Source organism: Mytilus edulis, chromosome 10 (genome assembly GCF_963676685.1).
Source record: "Mytilus edulis chromosome 10, xbMytEdul2.2, whole genome shotgun sequence".
NCBI classification, from domain to species: domain Eukaryota; kingdom Metazoa; phylum Mollusca; class Bivalvia; order Mytilida; family Mytilidae; genus Mytilus; species Mytilus edulis.
Window position 1 is genome coordinate 35,959,682 of NC_092353.1, and position 17,800 is coordinate 35,977,481.

At 31.0% G+C, this 17,800-nt stretch overlaps 1 protein-coding gene across 10 annotated transcripts in view; it reads right to left on the minus strand.

Annotated features, from left to right (window-relative positions):
- LOC139491032 (F-actin-monooxygenase MICAL3-like) overlaps positions 1-10,079 on the minus strand; it is a 59,912-nt gene extending 49,833 nt beyond the window's left edge. For 7 of the 10 annotated variants that reach the window (XM_071278292.1, XM_071278296.1, XM_071278290.1 and 4 more), the window contains exon 1: positions 9,904-10,075. The gene's annotated coding sequence lies outside the window, so the exon portion shown is untranslated. Of the gene's footprint in view, positions 1-5,156; positions 5,389-9,903 lie in introns of those variants that run through there. The other 3 variants (XM_071278294.1, XM_071278291.1, XM_071278293.1) reach the window with 2 other exon arrangements.
- Between the last annotated feature and the right edge of the window lie 7,721 nt (positions 10,080-17,800).

Here is a 17,800-nt window from a genome sequence, read left to right on the forward strand (position 1 = left end):
CTTTATATGCATATAGAATAAAAACAAATATTTCCTTATATAATCGACCCAAGTTATTAAAATGTTATAAGGTCTATATGTACTACAATGTATTGCATCTCATCCAAATAGCTAGTATTATAATACAGTTGTAAGCCTTCTTAATTGATTTTTATATAAAAATGTACTTTCTTTTATAAACCTTTCAGTTTTTCAGCTGTTCAAGATTTAAATTTGAAATAAGGCTCAACAAACTAAGATATCCCTGTCAACTGTTCATATATATGCCTGTCCCAAATCCCAAATCTTGTCACTGGTGGGTTTCAAACATGTCAAATGAGAAAGACAAATGTTCCAAACCACATTTGTTGCAATTTTTTGCAGTAACATTGCTAAAATTTTTGAACATCCAGCACAAAACTTGCCAAGTGTAAGCAGACTCCAAAAGGTGAAAAATAAGTTATGTTCTCTTCTAATGCAGTAGCAAAAATAACTTCTTTCAATTATTTGTCTGTTCCATAGCCTTAAACAGAGCACAATACATAGTCCTAAAATGTGGTTTAAATCACCCTACAGTTGTGTACAGCCATCTTTAACATATTCAGAATTCTTTGATTATTATCTGTCTACTCAACTGGTACATGTAGTCTATAATTACTCAATGTTTTACAATGTTTTTGTTTTGTGTTAAGTTAAAATGCTAATCAAGATAAAATAGATTTAAAATGGCAAAGTTCATGGTGGTTGACACTGGCTTACTGCTATTAGAGTTAAGTTTCACTTAAAGGGACATACTATAATGTGCAATATCTGCATTTTTAAACAATTGCTGAAATTGTCCCAGTCCTATTATCACTAATTTTGTGCACATTTATAATATATTAAGATTACATACATGTTTTAGAGATATTATCTCGGTCAACCATACCATAATGGACTTTGTCATTGCAAAAGACAGTAATGCCAAGGTGAATCTATTTCACAAACTCTGAAATTGTCCTTGTCCATTAATTTAATATGCAATATATTATGTAATCATTCTTTAAACAAACTCTAACATTGTTCTAATTGCCACATATTTGCATATTCACACATTGCATGTTCTATAGATACAATTTCACTAAGTTATATACAAGGTTATGGAACTTGAGATTGCTTGAAAGGCAAAAAATACAGTGCATCCTTAAATCATTGTTGAAAGTGAACTTTCATAGTGAATCAGAATGCTGGTGATTAAGGTTGATTCATTCCAAAATTTCTCTCAGTAGACTAGTACTATATATACTGTAATTTCAGAAATTATTGTCAGGTTTCTATACAATGTGAATAATGTTTAACAAGTATTGCAATCATAAGAACTTTAATTTTACTATCTGACACATACATAATCTTTATGCAAATTTTCCTAAAATTGCAATTATTCAAAATCTCTGATTTTTGACAATTCTTTTAAAATCTCAATTATAAATTTAACCATCAATTTCTTAATTTTCAGCTCATAAAAAGGTCATAATTAAGTGTTTTATCACTTCCAGTCAAAAGCAATCATTCTATCACACAGTGAATTGCCTAACAACGTAACCAGTAAGAGTGATGTAAGACTGAATTGCCTGTGTTTGTACTGGCCATCAATGTAAGCAGATTCAAAACTTAGTGAAACTAAATTCATTCTACTGTACAAATCTGAACAAATATTTGATAGGCTGATATCAAAATAGAGTCACTACATGATATTATGTTAGTATTCATCATTTAGGCCCCTAGCTAAGGCTGTTGTAAGGGTCACACATTATTTTATTTTTGACATCCAAAACAGATTTTGACACATACATGTATTTGGCTTTGCATAATATAAATCAAAATACATTAATTAAGGTAAAACATTATAAATTGATCCATCAACTTCTATTTATTAGATCCTACAGTGTGACACCATGGACACTTTGTGGGTAGTCAAGCTTGTTAAAAAATCTTCATCTTAATACTATTAATTTTATCAATCTGCAGATAATATTTACCCCTGAAATTCCAAACTCACTACTTTTTTTTTAATATAAATACATGTACATGTTAATTCTAACTTAATTAATAATACAAGAGAAAAAATATTCAAACATCTTTATATTTAAATAGATGAAGTCATGTGTACATAACTTAAAATACTTTTTACAAATGTTTACAAATGTTACCTACTTGTATATAAAAATTCCTTCAGAATAGCATTAATGAGATTCTAATTTGTCAACAGATAATTTGGATTCGCACCTTAAAGATCTAAGAATGTTATGCCAATTCAACTTTAACTTGTATATAAAACGTTAACCCATCCTGTACAATCATGTATACATACATACAAAACTATTTTGATTAAACTTGTGGTTTAAATTATCTTAATAAGCTGAACAAAGTCAAACAGGTCTTATTCATCTAAAGACTTAAATTACCCAGACACCTTGGCTAAAACGAAATAATAATGAGCCGAATAAATGACACAAACCATAAAATGAAAATGCAGTCTTTTGAAAATTTGAAAATGCATGTACCGTTTTAATGAGTTCAAAATGGTATTAAGATATGAAAGGAAAGTAAGGGTGTTTATAGTCCTATCTAATGACCTATAATTAATAGTAACTGACCTGTTACTAATTCTATCCCCTCCTACACCTATATAACCCACCTGTTGATTATTATATATACTGGTATGTGTTTTAAGGCTTATTACATGTACTTGTAACTTACAATGTATATAATAAAGATAAAGAGTGGCCAAACTAACCCTGAAGACATTTGAACTACTACATGCAAGGTGAATAGAAACTAGTACATGGACGGGTTGTAATATTGATACAGGTATAACTAATTCGTCAACATTAAAAAGTACTTATACTTAATGTACTAGTGAATCTAATTCTTTATAAAAGCAATGGTATTAAATTTATTTTTACAAATTTCAGTGCACAAAATTGCTTTCATTACTGAATAACCTATTTCAGGTATGCTCCAGACTGTTACATGAGAAATAAGTTAATAAATTTTTGTGTTAAAATGTATAATTCTATTAATATCTTTTCTCTGCTATCTTTGATGGAAATTTTAAACAAAGCTTGATTCAATTGTAATATTCATTTCACAAAATGAATATAACAATGTTATATATAATATTGGGTACTAAAATGTATGAATGATATCTTTTTAGACACTGCAACATCGTACAAAGTAGAAATATAACTGCGATACCACTCCAAACAAGATTCATGAGGTCACAAAACTCTTTCAAATTATTCAACACCCCCCCCCCCCCCCCCCCCCCCAAAAAAAAAATCTACAACAAAAAAAACCAAACAAACTGAGGGAAAAAAGAATTAAAAATTGATGAATAAATTAATGTTCATTGTCAACATTATTACTTTTTAACTATAAACTTGTTTTAACAAGCACTTTAAAATGCTCATGTTGAATTTCAAAAAGATGTTCATGTGTTTCCATAGGTAATAATCAAACTGTCATACACCAGAGTATCATAAACCTAAACACAACAGGAGGTATTCATATTCCATCATTTACAAGTCTAGTCAACTGTATAATCACCTGTATAATTGAGATAAAAGGTAATACACAGACAGGTGTTGATTACCTATCATAAACAATACCAAGGTATAATATATATAGAATATTTTTGTATATATTCAAAAATTAATAAAATCTTAGTTGAGGAAATTGGAGTAGCTTTTTTAAACTTATTTCAGCTTGCTCTCTTTTATCAAGTTTCACTCATGTTTGTTTAGACTTGCAAATGGTTATTGAATAAGAAACATATGATACTAAATTTGGCCATGATACTTTTTACCTTCATTCATTTATGAAATATAAATATATATTAAATAATGCAAGCACCTGTACATATATATATATGTGGATAGTTTTGTCTACTGAAATAGTATACACTTTTCTATTCTCTATTTTTTGGCTTGCAATAATATGCATGCATGTATATTTTATCAAAACTCCTGTTAAGAGTGGCCGAAGAAACCAATAGGGTAGAAAATTAACAGAAATTGCCATGGCTATACAACAAAACATGAACTAAACTAAAGGAAAACAACAGTCTATGTGTATTGTGTAATATGTTGATAATTTAATTTTGCGTACTGTAATAATTTTGAGAGGAAAAACCATACACTTATCAACTGTAACAAGTCAGCTGAGTGGATAATGACCTCAGACAATCGTCTATCAATCATAAAGTTGATGAAGATAGAAAATTAACAGATGATTATTCATGTTATTGATGAATGATTAAATCATCAAATCATAAAATATGCCAACTTTTTCATGACATCATAAAAGACTTAATTACATATTTAATTTTCACCCCTTTTTTCTCTAATCTTCAAAAATTAACCCCTTTTTTCTCTTATCTTTAAAAAATTAGACCACGCATTTCTCTAATCTTCATTTTTTTTGCCAGTTATTCTCTAATCTTAATTTTTTAAGGGCATTATTCTTTTATCATTTAACCCCATCCAAACCCTCATATATCCAGTTTATGAAATAGCTGTCCAAAAGGGAACAATTCTCTTCAAACTTGACCTTTTTCTATAAATGGAACCTTTACAATATTTGTCATTATTCCAAAAGTTCTGACATCCTTGCACTAAAAGACAGTTTAAACAGTGCTATATTACCCATGCTGAATCATACCAAACCTGTTCTCATGCCAATACATTAAAATATTTCTCTAGGCACTCAATATTTTAATATCTCCCTATTTGATAAATAACATTTTTGTTTACATTTACCATGTGTCAGTTCAACAGTGTCAATATTTACAAGGGTCAGTAGCTAATTAAATCTCAAATTCAAATGGGATTTAAGTTGTACATTAGACATTCTTACAGCTACTATAAACACCTACAGTAATCCCATTATTAATAATATGAAAATTGCAGTACAAAACACCAGTCTATGTATAGTGTGTATAGTAGAGACTTTCAATTTCAGGGTCAAAAGTTTGCAAATGAATGTTGACATGTCGGATAATTACTTAATTTATATAAGCAATTGTCCAACACAATTTACAACAATAAAAAACTGTTAAAAATACAGATTCCTTGTCCAAATTTGATCACCGTCAGTTGTGAAGACCTTTTCCTTGTCAATATTAAAATCTAACTTACTTTCAAATCATGAACATGATTAATGATACCAGAATACATGGAATATGTATGTGTACGTCCAGCTTCACAATATTTACATCTGTGTACGTTCACTTTACAAAATTATAAAATCCTTCCAGCTTTATATTAGTCATGTTAGTAAGAACTTATTTATAGTCCATAAAAATACCAATGCATGCTGAGAAAGACAATAAAACATCACAATCAAATTTAATTACATCATCTTCGCAGGTAAGAAACTATGCTCTATTTCTTTCAATCAAATATACTTGTCAAGTTCAGTGTCCAAGAAATCATCCTTTGTTCAACACTTTTTTCTAATTACAATTTCATTCAATTTTCCATAACAAAATGTAAACATACCAGAGCAATAAACTGATCATGAATAGATTACTATCATAACAGAAACTGATACACAATCTAGGTAATACATACACAATGTAGATCGTTTACACTTTCCCCTATTGTTTACTGACCCTACTAGTCATAGGGGTGTATTTAGACACACGATGTGTGGATAATGACGGAACATTAAATTGCCAACAACATTATTTTTTACTAAATACTGTACATCAAAATGTCAGCATCAAATATATTTTCAAGAGTTCATTGCAGTTATTTATTTATAAGGGTTCTCACTTAGGGGAGTTTATGAGTCCTGGTTTCATCACTTTCAAACCTATTTATTCCAAATTTAGATACATCAAGATTTTAAAATGAAATATCAATTGAGTCCAGATATCATAATTTCAAAGTAAATATGTAAAAGAAATTGTAAATATGATGTAACTGCTCTTGAAAACAAATCAATAGATGGTCCGAGTACACAGTTATCGTCCTTTGATTTTCGTTGTCCACGAATATAGTCCTTAGTGTGGACAGTGTGTTACTTGCCAATTTTTTTTATACCCCTTCAAATTATTTCTCCATGTTTTATGCCTCATATAGCAAGAAGGGGGTTGAAATGACACTGTAAAAACATTTGGGTCATAAACATTAATGTAAAGAAGTGATTGGGTCCAGCTGAAAAAGGTAAAAAATTAGGAAGCTGTCAAAAGATTTCAAGACCCCCTTAACATAAAATTGTCCATATTTTGAGTTAGAGCTGATGAAGTTTTCTATAATTTTAATATAATTTGTCCCAAAAGTAGTACAACACACTGTAAAAATATTATTGAGAAAGCGCATGTGGGATTTTTTTAATTTTCATTTATTGTAAAAAGAAATGCACTACGAAATAACTGTGTACTAGGACCAGATACCCAAGAATCTGTCTTATATTTCACACATATAATAAGGAGATGTGGTATAAAATTTTAATAAATGAAATCCTATCAGTTACGTACCTAAATGTTCATGTACCAGAATGACCATAGTACAAATGAGGTAAAATAAACAACTACAATGTATATGGCACAGTATGGCCTTCACTGATGAAACCCATACAGTACATGTACATAATATGTATAAGTTCTTAAAGACCCAGGCTTGACAAAAAATTAAACAATTCAGAAGTGACAACCAACAACCGAATTTACGCTAAAATCAACAAAAGAATAACAATGATAAAAGATTCTGTTTGTATCATCAATTCAACATATATAAGTACATGTATGCATGTAACACTTTTAATCATTTGACTTCACTCAGTTTATGGTATGTTGTAGTATTTTTATTCCATCTCTATAAAATGATAAAATAACTCGTAATCTGACAGGTACAATGTACATTGAAACAAAAAAATGTCACTGATTATATTTTTTAGTCATACTCAATACAATTCATCCTTTTAAGGAAGTATTTTGTTACATCCACAAGTGAAAATTCAAATATGTCTTAACATTGTTATCTTTAGTTCTGATAAAACACCAAATAAGGTTGAACGATATATTTTTATCAGTTCACTCAAACTTTAGACAAAATGCAAAGTCACAACATCTTAATTTACCTGTTATAATGTTATTTCATGATCATAGTTTTCGTTTTCAGTATATATATACATATACTGCTGAAACAAACATAAATGAAGTTATTGCACGATCTGTACCTCTAACTCATTTTTTTTTTTTACACATACACATATCATGCATATACTATAAGAGTTCTTAGTCTTATTTTAAGTGACTTCTCCTCTTCTTAAAAATTATGTCCAGATAAAGCACTGTCAATGACTGTAAACATTCTGTGGATTTCATATCTTTAGCAATTCTAACCAAATAACCATAAATATTGTTTTTATAATTTAAACTCAAACTTAAAAATTTTAAAAACCACAGCTGTCCATGTACATGTATACAGAAATTTAAGTTTTAAACAACATAATGTGCTTATCCTCAAGTACAATGTACAAATGTATACTGACGAATAAATAGCGTGTTACAGGTTTTACAGTGAATAACTATTAGTGGGTTCCTACATGTACATGATGACAATCAGATGTTTATCATTAGTTAATAGAGTGCTTTTTGTGTTACTTTTTATCCATTGTTACTGAAAAACTCAAATCCCTGAAAAAAGCCAAGAGTCTTGAAAGTGGTGTTAATACCTTCAACATGATCAATAAAACAATCAATCTTTCTTACTGCTGAAAATTTTTACTTTCATTTCTTATCATGTCAAATTTCTATCACCAGGGATTTTTGGTTTTTTAAAACATGTTGAATTTTAGGTGAATGTAACTTCTGATAATTGAATATTAAGATTGAGAATGGAAATGGAGAATATATCAAAGAGACAACAACCCGACCAAAGAGCAAACAACACAAATACAAATGTATACATGTATTTACTGTTGTGCTGAGCATGACACAACAAGATTATAAACAATTTCATAATAAAATATGGCGAAAACTTGAATTTTTTACTGCTTGGCGAAATCAAAGCCCACCTTGGAAATGCAACTAATCACACTGTATCATTTAACAAACTTTGAATATCTGAACAACAAAACAATGATGAAATTTGAAGACCCATTTTTATAGACTATGGTGTACTAAATTTTGTGACTTAATTTTCTTACAATCTGTGATAGCAGTTATTTATAAATAAACCAAGATGAAAAATTGAGATTAAACATAAAATACAAATTCACTAGATTTCTTCCCACATTATTGTATTTTATTACATGCAGGTATTTAATATATGCAACATACATGTGCATTCACTCTTGCAATCTCTGATAAAATTCCATTTCAATGTGTTGTAATACATTTGTACATTTAGCAGAGGGTCACTAATTTACATGATAACAAAATTTAAAAGTATAGGTCCTACTCAAAATGAAATCTGCACTATTAATACTATCAAGTGAAAATATAATCAAATGTACTGGGGCTAGTAGTCTTTATGTTCAACTGGCCCTATGGAAATTGTACTTGCTTCTGACTTAGAGGTCCTATGTCTAACCCCTGCAGTTTAGACTAAACATTTCAGAATATTGACAGGCAAAACATTTACATCCAGAATGCATCATTTGACAAATGACACAGGGGCCTATTTCGATTCGTCAAACTCAGGTTGACTCGAGTGAAAAAGATCAGTACTAAAAACATAATAAATGTGCATGTGCACAACCATTCCGGAATCGAGGTCAATACTCTTCCATCGAGTTGAATATCATTTATAAGGGAAGTGAAAAAAAGGGACATGTATCTACATTGTACTGAGCAATAAAATATTATTTCTTTTTTACATTTTTCAGAAAGTAAACTCAACAGACTCTCTATTTGGATGAATCAAAGTAGGCCAGCTGGAATAAACAACTATAGGTCACTGCACAGGCTTCAACAATGAGCAAATTATCAACTATAAGTCACTGTGAGGCTTTTAACAATAAATATATTAAGTAAAACTCCTGTTATCATTAGTAACAGACAAAGATAGAAACATTTGTGAACCTTTGAACATGTTATAAATCTGACTCAATGCTGTGCCATGAGTGTTTGGTCTCCTTCATTTCTGTTTCTATTTATGACCTTGTTTATGCCTATTGATCTCGGGTCAACTTGTGTAACTCAATTCATAAAAAAAACACTAGAAATTTATGTATTGAACACAAATGTGTAAAATTTCCTCAGGATTTTTTGTTATATATACTATAGAATAGAACACAGGTTCCCTACACTGTACATGCTTGGACAATTTATATTTTCTACTTTGAAATGTCTGACAATCAGAAAACTTCTTCCAACAATCTTAACTCTTTTAAAAGTCTTTACACATTGTTCAAATTTCATAAATACAACAAAGACACCAACTGTTCTAACTTCTAGTAAAAGGTAAATATAAAACCTGTTACACAACAATCAGGTGACAAGCCATATGACAGGTAATAAATAACCATTAATTGGTGTGTAATTAATAAACCTGCAATTAATTTTTATTCCTACACTTTTTAGACTGGTAGTAGCAGTATCTACACCTATCAGAATCTTCATCATGTTCATGTTTTAGACGAAATAATTCAAACATAAAACAAGAGGCAACACTGAAACAGATCTTAGTTTACCCTTTTTAAATTTCCATGCATTTTATTTGTGGGTGAATTAGTATTGATATTTTCGGGCCATTTCACAGTTATTTTTTTTATTTAATGTTATCAGTAAACAAAGTATGCATGTATTAAACTTTACAATTTACATTCAGAAAATATCGAAAACAATTGTTTTTATTTTACCTTGCATTTATAAGAGATTAGTCCACGTACCAGGCTACACAAAATAATTCATACACATAAACCTATCCTTACCTATTCATCTGTTAAAAAAAGATGCTGGTTCAATCCCAAGTTATGCAAGAATAGAGTAGGCCTTGTTGACTAAGAAATTCGTCATTTCTGATACACAGCCATTGAAATTAAATAACAAGGACACCTGTTGAGAATTTATTCCGATAAAGGGACGTAATCTACTTCTTCTATTGCATGGATATATTTCCAGTCACGGAACACCACATACAGTTGTGTATGTGCACTGAACGGAGTATGTATTGAAACGCGTCACACAATTGTAAAACTTACGTAAAAAAATAAATGGACACTTTGATTCTATACAGTATCAATATTTGGAATAAAATTTTAAATATAGGAGACCGTACAGTAAAAAAAAAGCCCGGGTGGGAGCGAGCTTAAAACTTATAAGGAAAAAATATACCGTTGCAAGTTTAGTGGGAATAAGCTTAACATCTAAAAGCATACTTTATCTGACAATGCAAATTATGCAGGGTTTAGCTTGAAATCTAAAAGGTTACTTTATACAGTATGACTGAGTAAAGCAGGGGAGAAACAATGTTTCTCCTTGTTTATCAGTTATATTATACCGTGATACATATAACAGAAAAAAGTTATTAGTAGAGCACTGTTCAGTAGCCACTTTATATATACTTTCAGTTTAAAATCATCTCCTGTTTACTATATATCCGAGTAAGAGCTTTAATAGTCTGATTCTATGCGTGTGACGTTTATAAAATGCATGTAGTCTCGCCGACAGATTATGCATATGGATAATGTCCTCCTTCTTTAACAATGCATAGAAGCAGCTATAGCCTGTACAGTCGATCGGAAGCTGTAAATATCTTGTTTATCAAGAAAGTGTTTTTCCAAGTTTGTGGTCCAAGTATGTTTATGCATATTTGTTCACGGCTCCTGCAAGACCTCTTTTATTTTGTTTAAATAGAGCAGAACAATCCGGCGAGCAAAAAATGAATCTCATCCTCACCAGTCAAACCACAGCATTTACTTGATTTTATCTGATTTTAGACCGTCATCTTTACTTCCAGTTTCCATCGCCAATATTTCTTTTTTGTAGTTTTTAAAAGATTTATTACTTTTTGGAGCCTGTCCTTTTTTGGTCCAAATAATTTGATTGTTTAAATGGTACAGCTGTTGTTGCGGTTTGTGTTAAAGTTTTACATAAACGACTACATTATTTTCCGATGAATCTTTTATGATTGTTTGATACTAAACCCCCAATTAATTATCGGAAGGTATTGTGCCTGATTTTCATAAAATGAAGACTGAGGTATAGCGGAAGTGATGCGATCTCACAAAACATGTTTATCCCCGCCGCATTTTTGCACCCTTCTCCAGACAGAAGCCTCTGGTCTTTGTACGTTAGTCTTGTATGTTTTTTTTTAATTTAAGTTCATTTATATGTTTTGGAGTTTAGTATGACGTCCATTTTCACTGAACAGTACCTATAGATGATAATGTTTGTGTCATTTTGGTCTTTTGTGGATAGTTGTCTCATTGGCAATCATACCACATCTTCTTTTTTATATATAGTATAGATTTTATTGTCATTTTATTTAGGGGCAAGCTGAGGCCCACCTCCGGGTGCGAGATTTGTTCGCTGCATTAAAGTCCCATTGGTGGCCTTCGTCTGTTATCTGGTCTATGGTCGGGTTGTTGTCTCTTTGATATATTCCCCATTTCCATTCTCAATTTTAGATATATATACCTACTGGAAATGCATGTGATGAGAATAATTAAAGAGGCACATTCACGTTTCAACAATACAGTTTATCGACATGTTGTAGGTATATCTCACAATTAATCAAATTTTATTGTCAGACTCAATAAAAATCAGCGTAAATTCCATTTAATTGATGTATTTAATATCACTTGAAGATATTTTTACTTTAAATAATCAAGAATTTTCCGACTTTGATTCGGAAAATATACCCATGGGAACCTTTTCATTAAATAAATCTAGTATATATACACAGCCATAATTGTCACTTCCTAGATTTTGATATTTCAATTTCTAACGGGAAGCCCAAATAAAGGTTTATAACAAAACAATCCCATCAAAATATATAGATATCTAATGTCGTTTCGCTAAAATTAGCACACGAGTTCATATAGATCTAAATTTCAATCAGATTGACTACAAAAGATACATGTTTTAGCTCACCTGGCCCGAAGGGCAAAGTGAGCTTTTTTCATTACTTGGATTCCGTCGTCGTTAACTATTACAAAAATCTTCTCCACTGAAACTACTGGGCCAAATTAATAAAACTTGGCCACAATCATCGTGGGATATCTAGTTTAAAAGATAAGTTCGATGACCCGTCCAACCAACCAAGATGGCTGCCATGGATAAAAATAGAACATAGGGATAAAACGCGGTTTTTGGCTCATATCTCTGAAACCAAAGCATTTTGAGCAAATCTTACGAGTGGGATCAAATTGTTCATTAGGTCAAGATCTATCTGCACTTAAATTTTAAAACCAATCAGGCAACCTGTTGTTGGGTCACTGCCCCTGAATTGGTAATTTTAAGAACATTTTGCAGCTTTTAGTTATTATCTTGAATATTGTTATAAATAGAGAGAAACTGTAAACAGCAATAATTTACAACAAAGTAAGACCTACAAATAAGTCAAACATGATCAAAATGTTCAATTGACCCCTCAAGGAGTATTTGCCCTTTATAGTCATTTTTTTTACAATTTTAACTAATTTTGTAAATTTTGTAAATTTTTACAAAATATTTTTCGCTGTAACTACAGGGCCAAGTTCATTATAGATAGAGATAATTGTAAGCAGCAAGGATGTTCAGTAAAGTAAGATCTACAAACACATCACCATCACCAAAACACAATTTTGTCATGAATCTATCTGTGTCCTTTGTTTAATAAGCACCTAGCATAAGGTGACCTACACAGGCTCTTTAGAGCCTCTAGTTTTTCATTTCCTGTTGTTAATACTATGTTTTAAGGGTGTTTTCCTTTTGTCCCATCCGACTGTGTGTATATCTCCCAACTTTGACTCTACATTTTGAATTGTTATTACAAACGAGATGTCAAAACCTTATTTTCATGACGATGTTGTATACAAAGCCAATAAATTAAATACGATCAATGTAAACTCATTTATTCTTTGAATAACTTAATATTCTATTGATTTATCAATATAACAATATAAGGAGATCTTTGGATATTGTTTTTATTATTGGTTATTGTGATATTTTGAATATATATATAGAAATGATTAAGTTATCTGTGTGTTTTTTTTAATGTAAATAAATGGTCTTGAGATGGCATGTCTGGTCACTGAACAATTGCATTTGTTAAAATTAATTGGATATTTTTTATATCAATTTCAGAAAAGTGTATTTATTTTAATTTGAAAAAAAAAGCAACCTTGTTTTAACTGTGGTTAACTGTGGAGGAAACATCTCAGTAATTACCCTCAGGGACTGCAAATAAAACTTCTTTGTGCGTATCTTTTAAAATATTGAAAAATGGCTCCTAATGTTATATTCAGCAAGATTGTGTAACAGGGCCTCTTTATTTTTAATAGCAAAAGCTTGTTAAAAATCAATAAAACATACATATATTCTTTTGGTTGATTTTAAATATTTACAAGGCAGCACTCGCACCCGCAAAGTGAAGAGGGATTAAAAAACTTGTTTCCCACTCCACTATAAATAAATATGTTTAAACTACTATTTACAATAGTTTTCAGAGTTAAAATGATCGCTAGTTATACATACTTTTATGCATCAATCTGTTCATGACAATTAATATTATTATTTTCTGGATACTTTTCGAAACGATTATATAAAACTCTTGAGAACAATTTTCCTAAGAAGCTAGACACTGCCGTACCTATGTAGTTTGAGTGGTTATTAAAACATCCTCCATTAAAGACTTGTTTAATGAAGCATTTAATTTTTGGTAACAATTATTAAAAAAATTACCATCAATACATAATTTGATATCACGTCAAACAATGTGTTTATGTCTAATCTTATGTATGTGTATGTAATGTGATGAAATATAAAAAAGAAGATGTGGTATGATTTACAATGAGATAACTCTCCACAAGAGCCCAAATGTCACAGAAATTTACAACTCTAGTTCACCGTACGGCCTTCAACAATGAAAAAAAGCCAATCCCGCATAGTCAGTTATAAAAGGCCTTGAAATGACATATGTAAAACAATTCAAAAGCTCTTGATAGGGCCATAAATTCAGGACAAATACTGTGCAACAGTTCTATCATCCAACCATTTTAAGAAATGACAAACTATTGTCGAGTTCTGTGCTTGTGTCAATTTGGAATGATTCAGTAACAATTATTTTTGTTAATCAAAACTCTTAAATTGCAAACTTTAACACTCACTAATTATCATCAAAAACAGCTTTTAATTGTGTTTTTAACATTTCATCATCTAAAATAATAAAATAATTTTAGGCATTTTGCAAAAGCCTTTCATTTTTTCCAGGCATTTTTTAAAATGCTAAGAAAACTTAGTTATTATGTAAAATGCATTAGTCTTGCAGGCATTTTAGAAAAATGACTGCACTTTTTAAGGCATTTTATGCCTAAATTTAGAAAATGTCTGTAACATATATATTCATAGCAAAATTTAAACAAAATTTTTCAAAATAAACAGCTAGAGTTATCCTTCTTTAACTAGCAAATATCTATAATACTAAAATTACGAGGTCCAATTTGTCAGCCGTCATCACGTAAAACCGACGAATCACAGAATTCAACTTTATATATAACTAATATAGTACAAAGGTGTAGATTAAAAATTACACCACTCCAGGCCCTTTTGTTTTCCACGTAATTAATATTGCCATTAATTAAGAAGTTCCGGGTCGAGTCCGCTACCGATACCAATAGTATATTCACCTGTTACCTATTACCTTATCTGTACGTTCCGCATCTGACAGGCGCACCACCAAACGTTGTATTCAGGATTAATATGCTATATACACGGGTCATAACCACAGGGTTGTAACTTGACACTACTAAATTGTCAAATTGTTACCTAGGGGACGACCATTTGATATTCTGATGGGGGGGGGGGGGGGGCAGGAGGATTTTGAAAATAGATAACTCAGCCTTGATAATCACAAAAATAAATGGTTTGTTCTGTGGTAGTTTGAAAATAAATTACCTGACTTGCAATGTATAGAAAATAAATAACTCAGCAGGTCTAATCGAAAGTATGAGAAGGCACCAGATTCTTCATAAATTCATTCTTTTTTCCCCAAAAAAATCGGGAAACACTTCCCAATTTTTTAATAACAAAAGTATAAATATTATTTAAATATACTTGAAATGTCTGAAAATTGGTTTCATTTAACTTGAGGTATATTGTCTCAGGAAACCTTACCTCACTTTTATTTTAACAGGGCCATAACTGCATGTAGGAAATTTCAAAACCAAGCAAATATGTTATAAATGATTGAGAGAGAGAAAAAAATGCACTACTACAAAATCTAAAATTTACATATTTTAAATTCCCCTAAAGGACCTGAACGTATTTTTTCTTATTACTAATACTATAATTATAATATTGTCTTTTACATTTTTGTGTAATGATTGTGAATAATTGAATCAGTATGAATTAATGAAATTTAAGTACATTAGTAAAAGCAGATGCAATACTGTTCTCTAAGTCAGATATCTGTCTTTGGCTAAGGTCACTATTCCATCCATGTCTGTATGATTGGTTATATTCAGATGTTCTGTTTTCATCATTCCTGTATTGGCTAACTTCTCAATCTGTATTGTACATGTATGATTTATCGTAATCGAATGTATTTTCCTGTATTAGTATTTTTCAAATGGCCAAGTTCTGTATTATTATCATGTGTATACCAATTATTGATACGCAATGGTCTCCTAGCGTCATCACTCTTGCATTGATAACTCTTATAACTTGTATGTCTGAATCGATGGTTCTAATTGTAGTTAGTACGTCCTCTATAGTTAGTAGCAACATTCCAGCATCACCTGCATACGGGGTATATATCTCCCAATTGATACGATATTCCCGTGCTTGCATTTCCTATCATGATTTTCTTGATAGCGGGTTGCTGCTCACAAGGAAGCTATCAAACCAAGAGTTCCAAATGGTGAAGTTGAAATCATCCCTTCGTCAATTTTACGGATGCCATCGCGAGTTGGTTGGCCGTTATGGAATAACTGTTTCACAAATGATATCGGATATGTTCCTTACGTCGTAACTACAATCCCCTTCCCTTACTAAAGAGAGCACGACACTATTGGCCTCATCTAAAGTTTTGTTTACCATTTCTTCGTATCTGAGGAATATATCTTCTGCCAATTCTTCTCTCACTTTGATATTATGAAATCCGACATGAATTATATCTTGCAGAAGAAATATCATCAAATGATTCAATAACGTTTTCTATTCTGTATGTTGTTTGTTTGAGACCTGATTGTCCAGAGCCTGCTAACAATCTTTTAATGTATACCCTGGGGCCAATAGAATCATGAAAGAAAATAGTATCAAGTTTTGCATTATTTAAACATTCACCATTCACCATTTACCGCAGATTTCAGTATTCTACAGGGAACCGGTATGTCCCCCATCATTCTTGTCATTGTGTGAAATACTTGTGCCTGTTTCTAATTATATTATTGTTGGATTGATGTCTGTCTCTCATCAGTTGTTGGAGATATTCAGGGCTGTTTTAGTGTTCGGTTTTTAAATCAAGTTTGGATGCAGAGTCTTCTTGTTAAGGGAAGAGTTGTTATTTTGAGAGACCTTTTTTGTTTTTTTTCCATGGCTCTCTATCACTATCATACAGAAATGACTGTATCCTACCTTGAAGGTTCTAAATTACTTTATCTGTATCATCAATTTTCTCTTTGAATGTAGTTTTCAAGTTCTCATTCTCATTTTGTATTTGTTCTAGCTTGAGTGAAAGTTTCCCAGTCTCAATATTTGGTTGATTTTTTTTCTCTGATCACACTGGTCTGATTTTTTTATCTTTTACACATATCCTCAGTGATTGATATAATCTTGCATCCAGTTCATGTTAAGTTATGGGCATAGAAAACTCTAGAGGAAAGAACCGAATACAAGATAATATCTAAACGTTTCAGAAACCAAAATGTGGATGTCTATGCACAATGCATTGCAGTAGAGCTCACTGGATATATTGCACAGTTGTTTCTCAGTTATAAAACTACTCTGAAGCTCATAAAATGAAGCATTATAATCATGATTATTGTCATCCGAGATATATAATATTATTTTTACCATTGTAATGAAAAAACAAACACAAGCATACCAATACACTTGCCCTAATTGACCTTTCCCTTGAAAATCGATAAAGCGAAGGTTTGTTTTGTCAACATGATCCAATGGTAATGCTTATGTTTTTCTAATGTTGTCTCGAGCTCATCAACCCAAAATGCATTCATTAAATACAAAAACATATCCACATTTTGGTACTAATGGGTGGGAGAGGTGGGAACTTATCAAGAACCTCATCAACCCAAACAGGCAATACATATTGCCTGACCAAACATAGCCCTTAAACCAACCACCACTTGGATATTGAAAGAATGAGGATGTATCACATGTACTTCCGCCAAAGATATCAACCAATGAGGTTATACACATATCCTCAGTGATTGATATAATCTTGCATCCAGTTCATGTTAAGTTATGGGCATAGCAAACTCTATAGTCCATACAGTATGTTTGCAGGCCAATCTCAAATTACACCACTAGTAAGGCTTTCCCTTAAGGAATAGTATTCCCAATACTCAAAACAAAAATATCTTCAACACTTTTTATTAAATACTATTCCATAATTACTTTAAAACACTACTAAACATTTCAAGATACGTGTACACAGTTCTTTAT